This window comes from Rhinopithecus roxellana, chromosome 1, assembly GCF_007565055.1.
Source record: "Rhinopithecus roxellana isolate Shanxi Qingling chromosome 1, ASM756505v1, whole genome shotgun sequence".
Lineage (NCBI taxonomy): Eukaryota > Metazoa > Chordata > Mammalia > Primates > Cercopithecidae > Rhinopithecus > Rhinopithecus roxellana.
The window spans coordinates 162,841,922-162,857,612 of record NC_044549.1 but is presented as its reverse complement, the minus strand read 5'-3'; the positions used below and the strand labels follow the sequence as shown (position 1 = coordinate 162,857,612).

The window sequence follows — 15,691 nt, the reverse complement described above, 5'->3', positions numbered from 1 at the left end:
CATGGAAAATATATTTTTATTTCATATCAACAACGCAAAGTTCTTAACTAATTCTAGCATTCACTCAAAAGTCTTCTCTCCAGACTCTCATTTAAATTAGATATGGATGACACTAAAGGTACATCCAATGCTTGTTCACTCTGTGTGCCAGCAGATTTAGTATCAGGTGGACACCATCAAGCTTTACAACTCGTGCCCTCTGCAGTGGTGGCCCAAGCTGCACCTGAGCCCACCTGAGTCACATCTGGAGCAGCCAAAGAGTGCTACACCAGAATGCAGGCAGCAGAGACTTGAGGCAGCCTGGGCAGTGAGCCCTGCAGTCCCACAGACACCCTGGAACTCTGTAGTGACCTGGGTCTCTTCCTTGAAACCATTCTGCCCTCATTGTTCTGACTCTGGGCCTGTGATGGCAAGGCAGCCTGGAAGATCTCCAAAATGCCTTCAGGGTCATACTCCCACAGTCTTGATTAATAGCATCTGGCTTCCTTCAATCCATACTAATCTTCTTATCAAAGGGACTGTTGGCTACATCCTTAGTTTTCTCTCCTAAATATGCTTTTTTATTCTTTACATAGTCAAACTAAGAATTTCCCAGATCTTTTATGTTCTGCTTCCTCTTTGATTATTAATTCAGTCTTTCACTCATTTCTTTCTTCTTGTATTTTACTATAAGTAGTTTAAGAGACACCATTTAATATCCTAAACACTTCGCTTAGAGATTTCTTCAGCTAAATATCCTAGTTCATTGCTCTTAAATTCTGCCTTCCACAGAGTACTATGACACCAACATAATTCAGCCATGATCTTTGCCACTTTGAAACAAGGATGGCCTTTCCTTCAGTTTTCAGTAACACAGTCCTCATTTCCACCTAAGACCTCATTCAAATGGCCTTTACTGTCCATACTTCTACAAACATTCTGTTCTCAACCACTTAGATAATCTCTAAGACAGAGGCTTTCTCTGTATCTGTCCTTTTCTTCTAAGCCTCACCAGAGTTACCCTTAATGCTCCATGGCATTCTAGATGTTTTCAAACATGATCTTCAAAATTGCTTCAGCCTCTACCCATTACCCAGTTCAAAGCTGCTTCCACATTTTTAGGTATTTGTTATAGCAACACCCCACTTCTCAGTCCATTTGCGCTTCTGTAACAGAATACACAGACTGGGTAGTTTATAAAGAACAGAAATGTATTTCTCACAGGTCCGAAGGATGGGAAGTACAAGATCAAGGCAAAGGCATTTGCTGTCTGATGAGAGCCTTGTTGCTGTGTCCTCTATATGACAAGGCAGAGGGTAAAAAGGATCTTTGCTAGTTCCCTCAAGTCCTTTTATAAGGCATGAATACATTCATAAGCCCTCATGACTTAATCACTTCCCAAAAGGCCCCCACCTCATAATACCATCACAACAGGGATTCGGTTTTAACACATGAGTTTTGGGAGACATTCAGACCATCATATCAGCAGATCATCAAAAACACGTTTCTTTATAGTTGGAAGGAAACTTTGACATCATTATGTCCAGCACTAGATGCTATGAAAAAAGTAAAGCCCCTCTCCCAAGACCAATTTAGAAAGGTTCGAAAATTCTAGATTTGGTACACAATTTTAAGCAACATATGAAACTCCCAATGTCCATCCATGAAACTCCAGTGTGGTCCATGGAATTTAGATAATGAAATTTTTTCTATGAATAATGTTTAATAAGAATGGGAGGAGAAATAAAAATTTCTTTGACTAACAAATTTCTCAAAATATTTTGCCAGGGGAAAAAAATGTACTGTAAAATTTAATGTGTTCTCAGCAACTATTTTTGCTTGGCTAATATTTTCAGAGAGATCCAAGGAGATGAGTAATTTACTTCCAGAAAAAAAATCTATCATTTCCACATACAACGCATTTGTTAGTGTATCCAGGGCTTTGTGCTATCTTTTTAGTATACTGCATTTACTCTAGCCGAGAAGTAATCCAAATATAGCATATTTTGAATGCTAGGTACTTTAGTAATCCCTTCATGCTGAAAAGATGATAAACAAAAAAAAAAAAAGTTATGTGGCAAGGATGTGAATTAATATCACCCATACATAGTGTAATCAATAAACTTATTTAATAGCTGCCTAAGGATAATTGTTGCAAGTGTATTTTGCTTTAAAAAAAAATTTCTTAAATTTTGTAAATAAGGCAATTTAAAATAATTAAATACATTTTTCTTACCTAAAGTTTTCTGAGGGTATTAAAATTTCATGGTTATGAAAGAATATGAAAAACAGTACAAAAATGGAGTATGCCAAATTGTGTGTACAGAATGATTACCAAGACAAAATGAAACACCATGAGATTAAAAAAGAAAACAACTAGAAAAAGTACCCCAAAATTATATGTGTTATGGAAAATATAACTGGGAACTATTTTTGTAATATTCTCCACTTACCAATTTTTCTGTCACAAGATTTTATCACTTTTATAATAAAACAAAGACATTTTAAGGAATAACCATTTTGGGCAGTGATACTGAATTTTTCTCTAGACATTAAGTCAAATAGCAGCTACAGAAGTTACTCTGTGCCAGGGCCCAAACTAAATATGCTGAAATGTTTCACCTGCTGAATTTTCAAAACATTCATATCCCTCTTATGCAAATGAGGAAACTTATGCTCGAGGTAAGCAACAAATTCAGTAAGAGGGAGAATTGGCAAAAATGTATGCTTCTTTTTTTCATATTTTTCAAGTTTTTGGAAACTAACCCTATACGACTTTGCAGTCAAGATGAATGTTTTTTTTTCTAATCATGGGCTGTATTATCCATACAGCAACAATGATCTCAGACAGTGTGGGGAAACGTTGAGGGAAAAGGTGAAGAGCAGCAACTGAGATTCCTGAATACTTTACCCTTTGTACTGTTTCCTCAAATAGGATTGATTAACTGATGATGCGTAAAACTTGCCATAAAAGCCACCATTCCAAAATATTATATAAATGTTAACATTATAATAACAATACAATTCTTATCTCCATGGATTCCTTTTGTATTTCTTTTTTCTTCTTTTCCTGTCTGCTGCCTGAGGTGGAAAGAGGAATAACAAGAAACAAAGTCAATAGCATTGAGTATGTACCAGGCTGGTTAAGAGTTTCAATGTTTACACACATTTGTGGAGAAACAAAAAAGTTTGATAACTGTATGATAACTTTTACAAGGAATGTTTAAAATTTCTTTCTGAAGGATGGTCTACATTAAGTTTATAGCCACATTTACATAATATAAGATGCATAATTTTTTGCATAAATCAACATATTTAGAGCATAATTGTGAGGAAGTGGCTCACCCAGGTGGCATTCTGACTCATTTAGTTAAAGGACAAAGCATATTTGTAATGGACAGTGAACACAAGCATATGTAACCTTAGAAAGGGAAAAAATATCAAAAGAAGAAATGTCATCATCTGGTTCATCCTTTATTTGTCCGTAGGGTTTTCTTCTTCCCTTGGTATTTTACATAGGAGAGTATTTTGAGACCAGGCTTGGGGGATTTAAAGGCACTTTTGTTCAGAATGGAGCAGATATCATCATATAGAGCACTATTCCCTCATGCCTTACTCTTCGTAGAAATAAAAAATAATAAAGGAAGCTTAAAATATCTGACACTCATCAGCAAGGCTACCTGGATCTATCTTGTGCTTCCTGAGAGAAAAAAAAGAAAAGGTATGCAAGAAGAGCATTAGGATTTTACCATAGGAGAGCTATTTACTTGAAAACTATAGCCTGTTTTTGTGGATTTCATGGAAAATCAACACACAAACTTAGCCTAAGCCCCACTGTTCTTTCATGACAGTGATGCATTGAAGCACCATTGTCTGGCCGAAACATATACAACCACCATTTGCATTTATATTTGAGAAACGGTTTGTCTCCTACTACAGTTTCCCCTTTTTAATAATTGCACATGTGATTTTTTTTCAATTACTGCTCCGTTTGTCATTTTGGAAGTCCTCATTCTTTGTCCTTAGGTAGCAGTTGGTGGTGTTTTCTGGCTGGCCCTGTTTACTTCTCCATCTGTTATCAGCATTAATCATTTCATCATGAATTTTAGGGTAGCTCTGTCTGCAATATTTTAACTTCTACTCCCCCTCCTGGCCCCTCATCTACTTTGCAGCTGCAAAGCAGAACTGTATGGAGTTTGTGGGCCAAACTCCTATCTACGGATTGGCATCGTGGACGGAAACATTGAAAGGACAAAGTTAATTCAGCATTACCCTAGAATCTAAAATATTTAAAAAATAACTTCTGTCTTTCTATTATGTTATTCAGAATTATTTTGAGGGCCAGTGTGAAAGGGTACAGTAGGCATTTTTGCCTTATTCTAGCCTGTTTTGTACACACAGCAAGAAAAATGTGATATTAACCTGCTTTCCTATAAAATAAGTAGTGACCCACTCAGAGAAGAAATTTTGCATAAGTTTACCACAAATCTAACTCTATGTTTTCATTAAACTCTTAGTTCATAGTCACAGGACACTATGGTACAAATCATTGACAGAAGGTATCATTCAAAAGTCATTTCCATTTAGCTTAAACAACCGTTTCATGATATTGTTTGTTTGTTTGTTTGTTTAAATAAAAAAAAAGCTCTTCAACATTTGGCCAGAGGGGGTGGTCAACTCAACTCCACCTTACAGACCCACCAAGCACATCATATCCCCAAAACTTTCCCATGGAACACATGTTCCTCAAGGTATTATGCCAAAAGAACCACCACAACAATGACAAGCACGACAACAACAAAAGTACTTCCTTATTAGTTATGCTGAACGTTATACATTTCTCTTGAAGATAAGAAGAACTATACTATGTTAAATACATATATCATATTTTTGACCTAACACCTACAGTGCCCTATAAAACTGGTGGCTAATGAAATATCTCTTGGTTAGGGCCAAAATCAAAATTCTTTTCTTTGGCATCAGAGAAACCAAATCTTAGTGACAGTTATCAAACAAATGTCTCCAGGGACTCATGTTTCCATTTTTATATCACCACAGAGCATCTACCTTGCAGTTTTACTTAAGTAAATAATCATGAATGGATAAATGCATAAGCAACTGATTAGAACATGAAAATACATATTTTATCTGAAAAAAAGTCTTGAGTTATTGGCTCATCACATTGGAATTTTTGCATCATTAAAAAATCCAATAAAGTACACTGTAATACAGAGTTTAACAGCGTATCATCATTTATTCAAACCATTGATCACTTATTTTATTGGTAAGCCATACTAAATTCTAAAGCATGTTTCTGAAAGTTTATGCATCTTCCCCCAAATACTTGTATCCTAACTGAGTTCTTGGATCTGCCTTATATTTAGAGTTTACAGAGTTGCAAAACCTCTGAGTAGGGCAGGGGACGTTATGGCTAAGATAGGCCAATGTTTCATTGTACAGATGCAGTAAGTAAGCCTCAGATGACACAAAGGATTTGTATGAGGTCACAAGGATAAACTTTCACAAAGGTGTTTCATATTTTTTTCAGTATATTCAGCAGTATCTAGCACATTTAATAAGAAATTTGATATATTAATTCATTATATTTATATCAACACCTTTCTTAAAAGCTACTTTTTAGATAGAACAGACTTCAAAAACCTATTATCTTAAGACTTGATGGAAAGGAAATTTTTCTTACTCATTAATTGGCTAGACTCCTATGCAACTTGCCAAGAAATGATATTCAGAAGGTCTAGTTTGCGAAAGAGAATCATTTAAAGTAATGAGTGGGTGTCAGCGAGAACTTGTGGGTGTAAAGGTGAAAGTGAGCCACCAGCCAATGACAGACTCCTCAGTACTATGTGACCTCACTTCATCAGACAAATGTCACTACACATTGCTTAAAAAGGACACATCTGACCCTCAAATTTTACCTTTAAAGGATTAGAAAATGGTAAGATAAGAAAGTGGTTTCAACATGAATATCACAAAGTGTAAACTTTAAATAAATATATTATGCAAAAGAAAGAGTGGTTATTTACTTCAATAAAAAGTAGACTGCATAGTTCTATGACTGTTAAGAAAAATATATAAGAAAAAATAAAAATATGGGACACATTTATAATCATGGTAGTTTTAAACTTGTAAATCTCAATCTTTCAAAAATGTTTAAAAAAAGTAAATCTACTAAACTTTATAATAAGGTAGCCAATAATAATCATGCAGTGGTTGAATAGTGCTTTCTGCATGCACCATAAAAATAATTTGAAAATTTATTAAAACATGAACATACATCAACTATGTATGAGGTCTCAAAAAATTACAAGATCTAGGGTATGTAAAGGACATTTTCTCTGACTCAAAGCGATAAAATTAGCAATAAAAACAGAAGAAAAGTTAACAAAAGAGCTGCAGAAGAAAAAGGGAGAAAACTAGAAAAATTTGTTCTCAGAACGTTAAAAAGAAAAGATTCATATATTTATGAAGCCAAGTTGTTATAAATAAGCTGTTGTCAGAAATATGTACAAAGTCAAGAAAACCTGAGAACTGAATTTAAAATGAGACTGGGGATGTAGAATAGTAACTTGATACCACAGAAAATTGCATCATTGCAATAGGAGACAAACGGGAGCAGTGCCCTAGAATTTGACAGAGAAAGTTAAAGAACAAGAATTAGAGAAGAGGTATTATGGAACACAGATGACAGATCCAGATACCCAGTCTAGATTAGCTGAAATAACTAGCATCCATTCCCAATGAAAAGTCTTCTGCAATGATAATAGAAAGAGTCTCCCTTACAATAATATTCAATTCAAATTGACATCTAAGCTAATTGGCAAAATGCTTAAAGCATTACCAGTAAGTGCAGGAACAAAATGGAATGTCTGATTTCAGAACTATATTTGAGAAATATTTAGGATATTTGGGAACTAAAAGGGAAAGTCAATATGTGCTCAAAAGGAAAATGTTAATTTTATGCATGATAATTTCTTCTGAGTCATTTAAATTACTATAATCCCATGAATGGGAAGTTAAATGTATCAAACCTAAATGCCTCCAGCCCAGTCACTCTGGGTCTCAGTTTATTTATATATAAAATAATGGGAATTAACCAGATGCTCTTAAGTTCCCTTCTAGCTTTCCTTGTCAACAAGTCTCAAACAAAATAAACACAGATACCAAAATCTACCCTAAGTGAAACAAAAAAGTTATTTATTTATTTCTTCTAAATAATAGCTAATATTTATTGAGTTCTTCTTCTATGTCAGATGTTATTGTCATAATTTAATCCTCACAGCAATTCTTTGAATTGGGTATCAGATTCACCCCATTTTGCAGATCTGGAAAATGAGGCTCAAGGAAGTTAAATAACTTGGCAGAGGTCACAAATCTTGGGGGTGTCAGAGACATGTCTTGCAGATTTTGCAACATGATCGAAAGATCCTGCCTCTGGGCCATTAAGTGGCACTGCGTCTCTATAGTGTTATTTTTTCGGGCCTTTAAAACAGCATCTTGCCTCTCTCTGTATTTCCATGATCCCCAGATGCTCTCTTTGCATTGTACTCTTTGCCTCCATAATCATGGTTTTCTGTAGTTTTATTCTAGGACTATTAAGGACTTTGTGGATCTGACAGGTACTTCTGCTCGGGTAAATGGCGTGGAGGCACACACACATTTCCAGTAATTCTTTCACGACTTGGCCTTTTCCTGGATAGCTAGTGTTTGGTTCAGGAAAAGAAAAAAAAAATAAAACTCAGAATTTTCCAGTTGTTTTCTGCAGACCACCAAGTAATACAAACAATCACAATGATATTTTATGGAAATAATAGAGCTCTATGTTCAAAAAGCATGTAAACATTCTAACATACAATAGTTATCAGATTTCTTTAATAGGGAATTTCTTAAAACATTTATTATGCTGATGTGTACTATACAGAAATTCTCAGGTTTTTCTAATGATGGAAACTTTATTTTGTTCATGGAGCATATAATAAACAAATATATCATAACACATTGGGAAGTGCTAAATTATTCAATTATTTGTTTATTCAAATAATAACTTCATGAGTATCTTCATAAAAATTCATATGATGCTTAAAAGAGAAGCTTTGACTATTTGAGCATAATATTATAGACATAAATTGTCAGAGAAATGGAGTTACTTTTCCTTCGTTTCAGTTGTGACAGGAGATGAACGATACATTAAACAAGTAATCTACATCTTTATCTTTTAGAAGATAGGAGGAACTATTTTGGGCCATAGAGTTCAGTTATATACATTTGTTTCATTCTTTCTGACACAGAGTGTTTAGAATAAACTGAGTTTACCTTGTATGTGAACAGGCAATATAAACAACAGGAACTCCATTATGGTTAAATCACTGACGCATGGGTATGAGTCTGACTCAGGTGTGTATGTGAGCTTCTTAATTCCATTTCAAAATTTGCCCTTTCATCAGAGCTAGAAAGCAAACTCTGTCTAGAAAATCAGGCAAGGCCAGGATCTCTTCGTTTATATTGGATTGAAATATTTCTTTCTCTTTTAGAGCACAGAGCTATTTATCATAATATTGGATGTCTAACGCCACAGAACACATCATTCTGGCTTCAGTCATAATGCTTGAGTAATACCGGTGATCAAACTTCTGAAAGCAGTCTGCGATAGGTCACACCACCAACAACAAATCACAATGGAAAGTGGAATAAAGTCGACCAGTTGAAGGCTAGAAAAAAGTAACTGCACATTTCCCAAAATGAATTGTATTCAATTAAAGGGATATACACACATATACATATATATGTGTTATGCATATATGTGTATAGAAATAGCTATTTTATACATACATATGCATAAATACATATGCATATTTATTAGTACGTTCTCACACTGCTGTGAAGAAATAGCCAAGACTGAGTAATTTATAAAGGAAAGAAGTTTAATTGACTCACAGTTCCACATGGCTGGGGAGGCCTCAGGAAACTTACAATCATGGTGGAAGGGGAAGCAAACAAGTCCTTCACATGGAGGCAGAAGAGAGAGAAGTTTATAAGGAAAAGCCTCTTATAAAACCATCAAATCCCATGAGAACTCACTATCACGAGAACCACATGAGGGTAACCACCCCCTGATTCAGTTACCTGCCACCAGCTCCCTCCCATGACACATGGGGATTATGGGTACTATAATTCAAGATGAGATTTGGGTGGGGACACAGCAAAACCATATCGTTCTGCCCCTGGCCCCTCCCAAATCTCATGTCCTCACATTTCAAAACACAATCATGCCCTTCCAACCAACAGTCCCTTGAAGTCTTAACTCATTTCAGTATTAACTCAAAAGTCCAAAGTCTCATTGGAGACAAGGCAAGTCCCTGCCTTGTAAGTAATTATTTAGATTGTGCTATTTTGAAAAAAAATGTCTTTTAGAAGGTAGGTTAACATTAAGAAAACTTTTACATGATTGTCTTTGGCATTTCTGTTGAGTTTCTGGGTCAGTTAAAGTTTGGGCCTATGTAGACATGGCAATATGTCAGTGAGAAATTTAGAAAGATGTAGCCAAGGTGAAACATTGCACAATTTTACAGCCTATGAGCCTGTAAAATCAAAAGAACTTTAGTTACTTCCTAGGTACAATGGGGTTACAGGCTTTAGGTAAATACACCTGTTTCAAATGGAAGAAATTGGCCAAAATGCAGGGGCTAAAGGCCCCATGCAGTTCCAAAACCCAAAAGGGCAGTCATTAAACCTTAAAGTTCCAAAATGATCTCCTTTGACTCCATGTCTCACCTCCAGGTCACATTGATGCAAGAGGTGGGCTCCCACAGCCTTGGGCAGCTCTGCTCTTGCGGCTTTGCAGGGTGCAGCCCCCATTTCGGCTGCTTTCACAGCCTGGCATTGAGTGTCTGTGGCTTTTCCAGGAACACAGTGCAAGGTTTTATATGTATATAACACATATACATATACATGTGATATGCCTATATGCGTATATATGTATAGAAAAAATATACATACATATACATATATACATACACATATACAATAGATGTGAAAGGAAGTAACAGATTGCAACTTTTGGAGTAGTGTAATATTTTTTAAATTTCTAAATTCTTCAGTTAAATTCAGATGCAGTCAATTAAATTAAACAAGCTTTTTCTTTCCTACTGATTTTTTTTTTTTTTTTCCTCCTGGATACTCTTGAACATTCTCCTCTCCCTTGAGTAATTATATAGCTTTATTTTTGATAAATAGTGTAAAATACAAGAACATAACTTATTCACAGTTTTAATACAGTTGATTTGGTGAAAAAAATAAAAGACCAGAAGGACCAATGAATTTTTATTTGTTGGTAATTTTAGCAAACTCTGGGACAATTTTCCAACATTTTGTACTTCATATTCTTTTCTCCTTTATAGCCTGTAAAAGTTATCATTAATTTTGAGTTCCTTATCTGTCCTCTTTGTATCTGTTTCACTTCATTAGTTTCACTTATTTTATTTCTAGCTCTACTCTAGAGACTCCTAGAACATCATCCTCTCCTGATTTCTTTGCTGGCTGCTTTTATAACCAAACTCCAAACATCACAATTATCAACTTAGTCCTGGGTGTTCTGTCTTAATGTGTCAACTGCAAAAATGACCTCAATTCTTAGGAACTTCTGCCATCAGTAGCTGGAGTCTATTGGGTTTCAAGTCTGGGCCTCAAGAGGCATGGCAAGCTTTCATCCTCTTTTTTGAGATTTCAGCACCATCACCAAATGAGTAAGTCCCAGGTAGTCTGCTGGAGGATGTACAACCATGTGGAACGCAGATGAGCCATCACAGCTGAGTTGTTTTGGACCTGCCAACCCTAAACCAATGTCGCAGCTGTCTGCGGAGGCACGAATGAGATATGGCCAAACTCCATTGAGCCTGGCCCAGATAAGCAGAACTGTCTCACAGAGCCCAGGACAAATTGCCAAACTCTAGTATTGTGTGTTCAATAATTTCTAGTTGTTCTAAGCCACTAAGTTTTAGAGTGACTTAAGTGGTTATAACTACCTAATAAGTACATTTTGTAATTCCTTTTTATTATCATCTATCATAGTCTGTTATTATTTTCTTTGTTTATTTATTTATTAGCTGTTTCTCTGAAAATGTAGGACAATTGCATTATTTGTCTTGTTCTCCGATGTACTCAGAACAGTTGGTGACTGGCACATCAAAGGCGCTTATTGAAAAGTTACTGAATAAATGAACACATGATTGGATGAATAAATGTTTATAGGTAAACTTTCCAAAAGTACATTGATAAAAATGAATATTTCTATCAGTTATATTAATAACTTCTTTGCTCTCTAGAATGACTCAGGAACTTTAATGTATATTATTAAAGCACAATTTCTATTGTTTGTTTTAAGTTGTTTTTCTGCCATTGCTCTCTACTTTGATTATTTTGCTGTGTTTTCGATTTGTACATGTCCATTACATTTAAACAATTTTGAAAAGTCTTCTCTTAAAACATTTTTAGCCACAATGATGTATCCACTTTTTTTTGTTTGTTTGTTTTGTTTTGAGGTAGAATCTTATTCTGTTGCCTAGGCTAGAGTTCAATGGTGACATCTCAGTTCAGTGCAAACTCCACCTCCTCCGTTCAAGCAATCCTTTTGCCTCAGCCTCCTGAGTAGCTGAGATCACACCCAGCTAATTTTTTTGGTGGGGGATTTTTGAAAAACCATGTTGGCCAGGCTCGTTTTGAACTCCTGACCTCAAGTGATCTGCCTGCCTCCCCCTCTCAAAGTGCTGGGATTATAGGCATGAGCCACTGAGCCTGGTGATATCTCCACTTTCATATGTTTATTTATTAATTGATGTCATAATATTTATTAACACAGCAAATTCTCAATATATAAGATTTATGAATTCACAAATATTTCCACTTTGTAAACTAGCTTATAAAAAATCAAAGAAGTACTTTTTTGAAGAACAAAGTTTTAGGGCTTGGAGGAAAGAGAAAGTGATCATTAAAAATTCTTCATAGATTCATCAAAGATCTTTTAATCTGCTTAAATCCAAATATAGAAGATCAGATTCTGATATGACATTATTTTTACATTTTTATAACAACTTTTCACTCACAAATCCAAGGTGACAATGGCATTAAAAATATCTACAGGACAAGATTGGTATGAAATGCAATAACATGATAACAGTGTTATATTAGACCAGTTATTTTTGTTTTCCGTATTTTTCACATGTCCTATTTTGCTATAACTTTTTGTTGCAGGAAGTCAGGGACCCTGAACCGAGGGCCTGGCTGAAGCCGTGGCAGAAGAACATAAATTGTGAAGATTTCATGGACATTTATTAGTTCCCCCAAATTAATACTTTTATAATTTCTTACTCCTGTCTTTACTGCAATCTCTGAACGTAAATTGTGAAGATTTCATGGACATTTATCACTTCCCCAATCAATACTCTTATAATTTCCTATGCCTGTCTTTACTTTAATCTCTTAATCCCATCATCCTCCTAAGCTGAGGATGTATGTTGCCTCAGGACCCTGTGATGATTGCATTATCTGTACAAATTGTTCATAAAACGTGTGTTTGAACAATATGAAATCTGGGCACTCTGAAAAAGAACAGGATAACAGCGATTTTCAGGGAACAAGGAAGATAACCATAAGGTCTGACTGCCTGTGGGGCCAGGCAGAATAGAGTCATATTTTCCTTCTTGCAGAAAGCAAATAGGAGAAACATCACTGAATTGTTTTCCCAGCAAGGAATAACACTGGGGAAGGAATGCATTCTCAGGGGTAGGTCTATGAACAGCCATGCTGGGAATGTCTGTCTTATGTGGTTGAAGATAAGGGATGAAATATGCCCTGGTCTCCTGTAGTGCGCTCAGGCTTGCTAGGATTAGGAAATTCCAGCCTGGTGAATTATAGTCAAACCAGTTGTCTGCTCTGCTCTGGAACACTGTTTCCTGTTAAGATGTTTATCAAGACAGCATGTGCCCAGCAGGACATGGAACCTCATCAGTAATTCTAATTTCACCCTGGCCTTGTGATCTTGCTCTGCCCTTCTGCCCTTGTGATCTTTTATTGCCCTTTGAAGCATGTGATCTTTGTGCCTTACTCCTTATTTGTACCCCCCTCCCCTTCTGAAATCTCTAATAAAAACTTGCTGGTTTTGTGGCTTAGGTGGGCATACGGAACCTACCAATAGGTGATGTCACCCCCAGAGGCCTAGCTGTAACATTTCTCTCTTTGGTACTCTTTCTCTTTGTTTCTCAGACTGGCCTACACTTAGGGAAAATAGAAAAGAACCTATGTTGAAATATTGGGGGCTGGTTCCCCTGCCAATTTTTATAATAAAAAATAGTAAATTAAGAAATAATTCAAGCTTACAAACTATAGTTGACCATATAAAGTAAATCTTAAAAGAAACGTACAGAAAGGAGACATTCAACTAAGATAAACAAGATGCTGGATGCAAAGGCTTGTGATGGTCCCTGAAGGAGATGTAAGGATGAACGCCATCCTTACCGTTTCCCAGCAGTGCTGTCCTTGAGGATAGGAACCACTTTCCTGTGCAACCACAGACACCCACCAAAGCATGTATAACATTTATTAGCCTTGGGTGCCTAGGGAATTTCAGAGTACTTCTGAAATATGTACTTGATTCAATTTTACACTGAGGAAAGTGAGAGACACACAAATATCAAATGACTAATGAATGGCGGCCTCACTGGCAATGGCAGTCATTGTAGGTAGCCAAATTGCCTTGCTGGCATTCTATAACCCACGGACTTAGGGAAAGATTAAGTAACATTTCTTTTTTGAATTCACTTCAAATACTCAACTATGTTTATTTTAATAACTACAATTATATGCTCAAGACTGAACAGATCCCATTCACACTGACAGACCACAGAGGGGACTCCACACCGTTTCAGGAGGATTTTAGGCAATAAAATAAAAATCTGTATTTAAAATAGGTGTGTGTCTCATAAGATAAATTTTTACAGTTATTTATTGAATGTCTTATTGAACATTACAAATTAGTAATTGATACCTAGAGAGGAAATATCAATGTCCACTGTATAGTTATATAAAAATAGAAATTCATCACTATAGTCCAGTCCTCAAGAAAACACATAATCACATAATTTGTGCCCAAAGACTGTACGTATGCTAAGGTAACTTCCTTCCTTAATCTCTAAATAACATGCCTCTCCATATGGGCAGGAGATGGAGGTTCGACATGTGCCTAATCCCGTGCGATCCACCTTTGGGGGGTCACAGCTGCTGGCTGGTGAAGAATCTGATCTCCCTGCAGACAATTTAGAATTGGTGAATAATTTAATCTCCCTGCAGACAGGATTTACACAGAGCAGACAACTCAGAGTCAACTCTGCGGAACACAGCTCATTTAACTGGATAGGTGAGTGCACCAAGTCAGCCAGGGCCTTAGAGAATACTGGGTTTTCATGAAGAGGCTCCTCTTCTGAGGTTTTCAACTCCACACTCATGGTCTAAAACTTGAGAGTACTTGATATCCAGTTTCTACAGCATTTTGGTGTTATCATTGGTAAATGCTATCAAAACTGAGAGGATATTCTTCTTCCCCTTCTCAGAAAGCCCTCTGATAGATTTCATCTGTTTGAAGATCCAACCAGGACATTGAACCAATCTTGGATTCTCACACCAGCTGGTAAGGGTTGCAGTAACCCAGTCTTTCTATGACTCTTTGGATAGTGGCACACAACTCCTAAGAATAGGGATCTCCTCTGTTGAACACGGATATTGGCAGTGAGTGAGCAGAAAAGAGAATGGCCAACTCACTTCTCTTCTCCAGTGGAAAATGGTCCAGCTCTTTCAGAATGTGGTCAGCAAAGCAGTGGGTGAGGAGGCGATGTGTGGGCCACCTGCCGATAGTGCTCCACTTCATTGTAAGCTTCTGTCCCACTCTATTATCTGATCTTTAAATGGCATTTAAGCTGCTGCCTGTGGTACAGCAACCATACTGTGGATGTTGCATGAAAGCAATAGCCCTTTCCAGGTCATCTCTCTCCATCTCTTCATTTGTTTATTTTGGTAAAGAATGGAAATGCCAAAATCCAATAAAGTATTTGTGAGGGGCTGTGTGGGGGGACAAGTCATCCAGCAGCTTCACCATACCTTCTCCTTGCTTGGAAATCCACATCTTGATGGGATACCCACCTCCAATTCTGTGGTACTGCCCTTGAATCTTGGAGGTTCTGCATTTGGAAAAGAATGGTGTAAACTTATTTTGAACAGTACGTGTCATGAGGTCTTGGTCCAAAAAGAGCCTCAGAAGGAAGTCATGAACATGTCCGAGGGTTTCAGGTTCTCCCATGTTTAGCATTAACATTTCAGTTTTCAGCTTCCTCTTCTCCACTTGAACTTGAGGTTTTGTACCCTGGCCACTCTGGGTTGTTTCTGTGACACCTGACTGGCACTTCTATGGCTGACAGGCCCTCAAGCTGTCTTGTGCCAGCTGACGCATTCCCGGGGCAACCTTCACCGAGTCCCAGACTCCTCCCGTGGCAGCCCCCACAGGTGTCAGCCTAGCCAGGGCCCAGCCAGGATCTTTCTTCACCGACATCCCAGGACACCTGACTTCATGTGGCCACCCATAGCCCTCCCAGCGCCTGTTTATTTGAATTGCTTCGTTCCACTAAATACATAACAATCATAATGTGGTACT

The 15,691-nt window shown here is 36.8% G+C and overlaps 1 long non-coding RNA gene and 1 pseudogene across 1 annotated transcript in view; one reads left to right on the top strand and one right to left on the bottom strand.

The window, feature by feature from the left end:
* Positions 1 to 11,259, top strand: part of LOC104682838 — a 557,507-nt gene extending 546,248 nt beyond the window's left edge. Inside the window, exons 3-4 of the long non-coding RNA XR_750739.1 lie at positions 7,577 to 7,630; positions 10,483 to 11,259. This is a non-coding gene — a long non-coding RNA (uncharacterized LOC104682838). The remainder of the gene's footprint in view (positions 1 to 7,576; positions 7,631 to 10,482) is intronic.
* Positions 11,260 to 14,105: 2,846 nt separating this feature from the next.
* LOC104653625 lies at positions 14,106 to 15,421 on the bottom strand (annotated as a pseudogene).
* Positions 15,422 to 15,691: the final 270 nt, after the last annotated feature.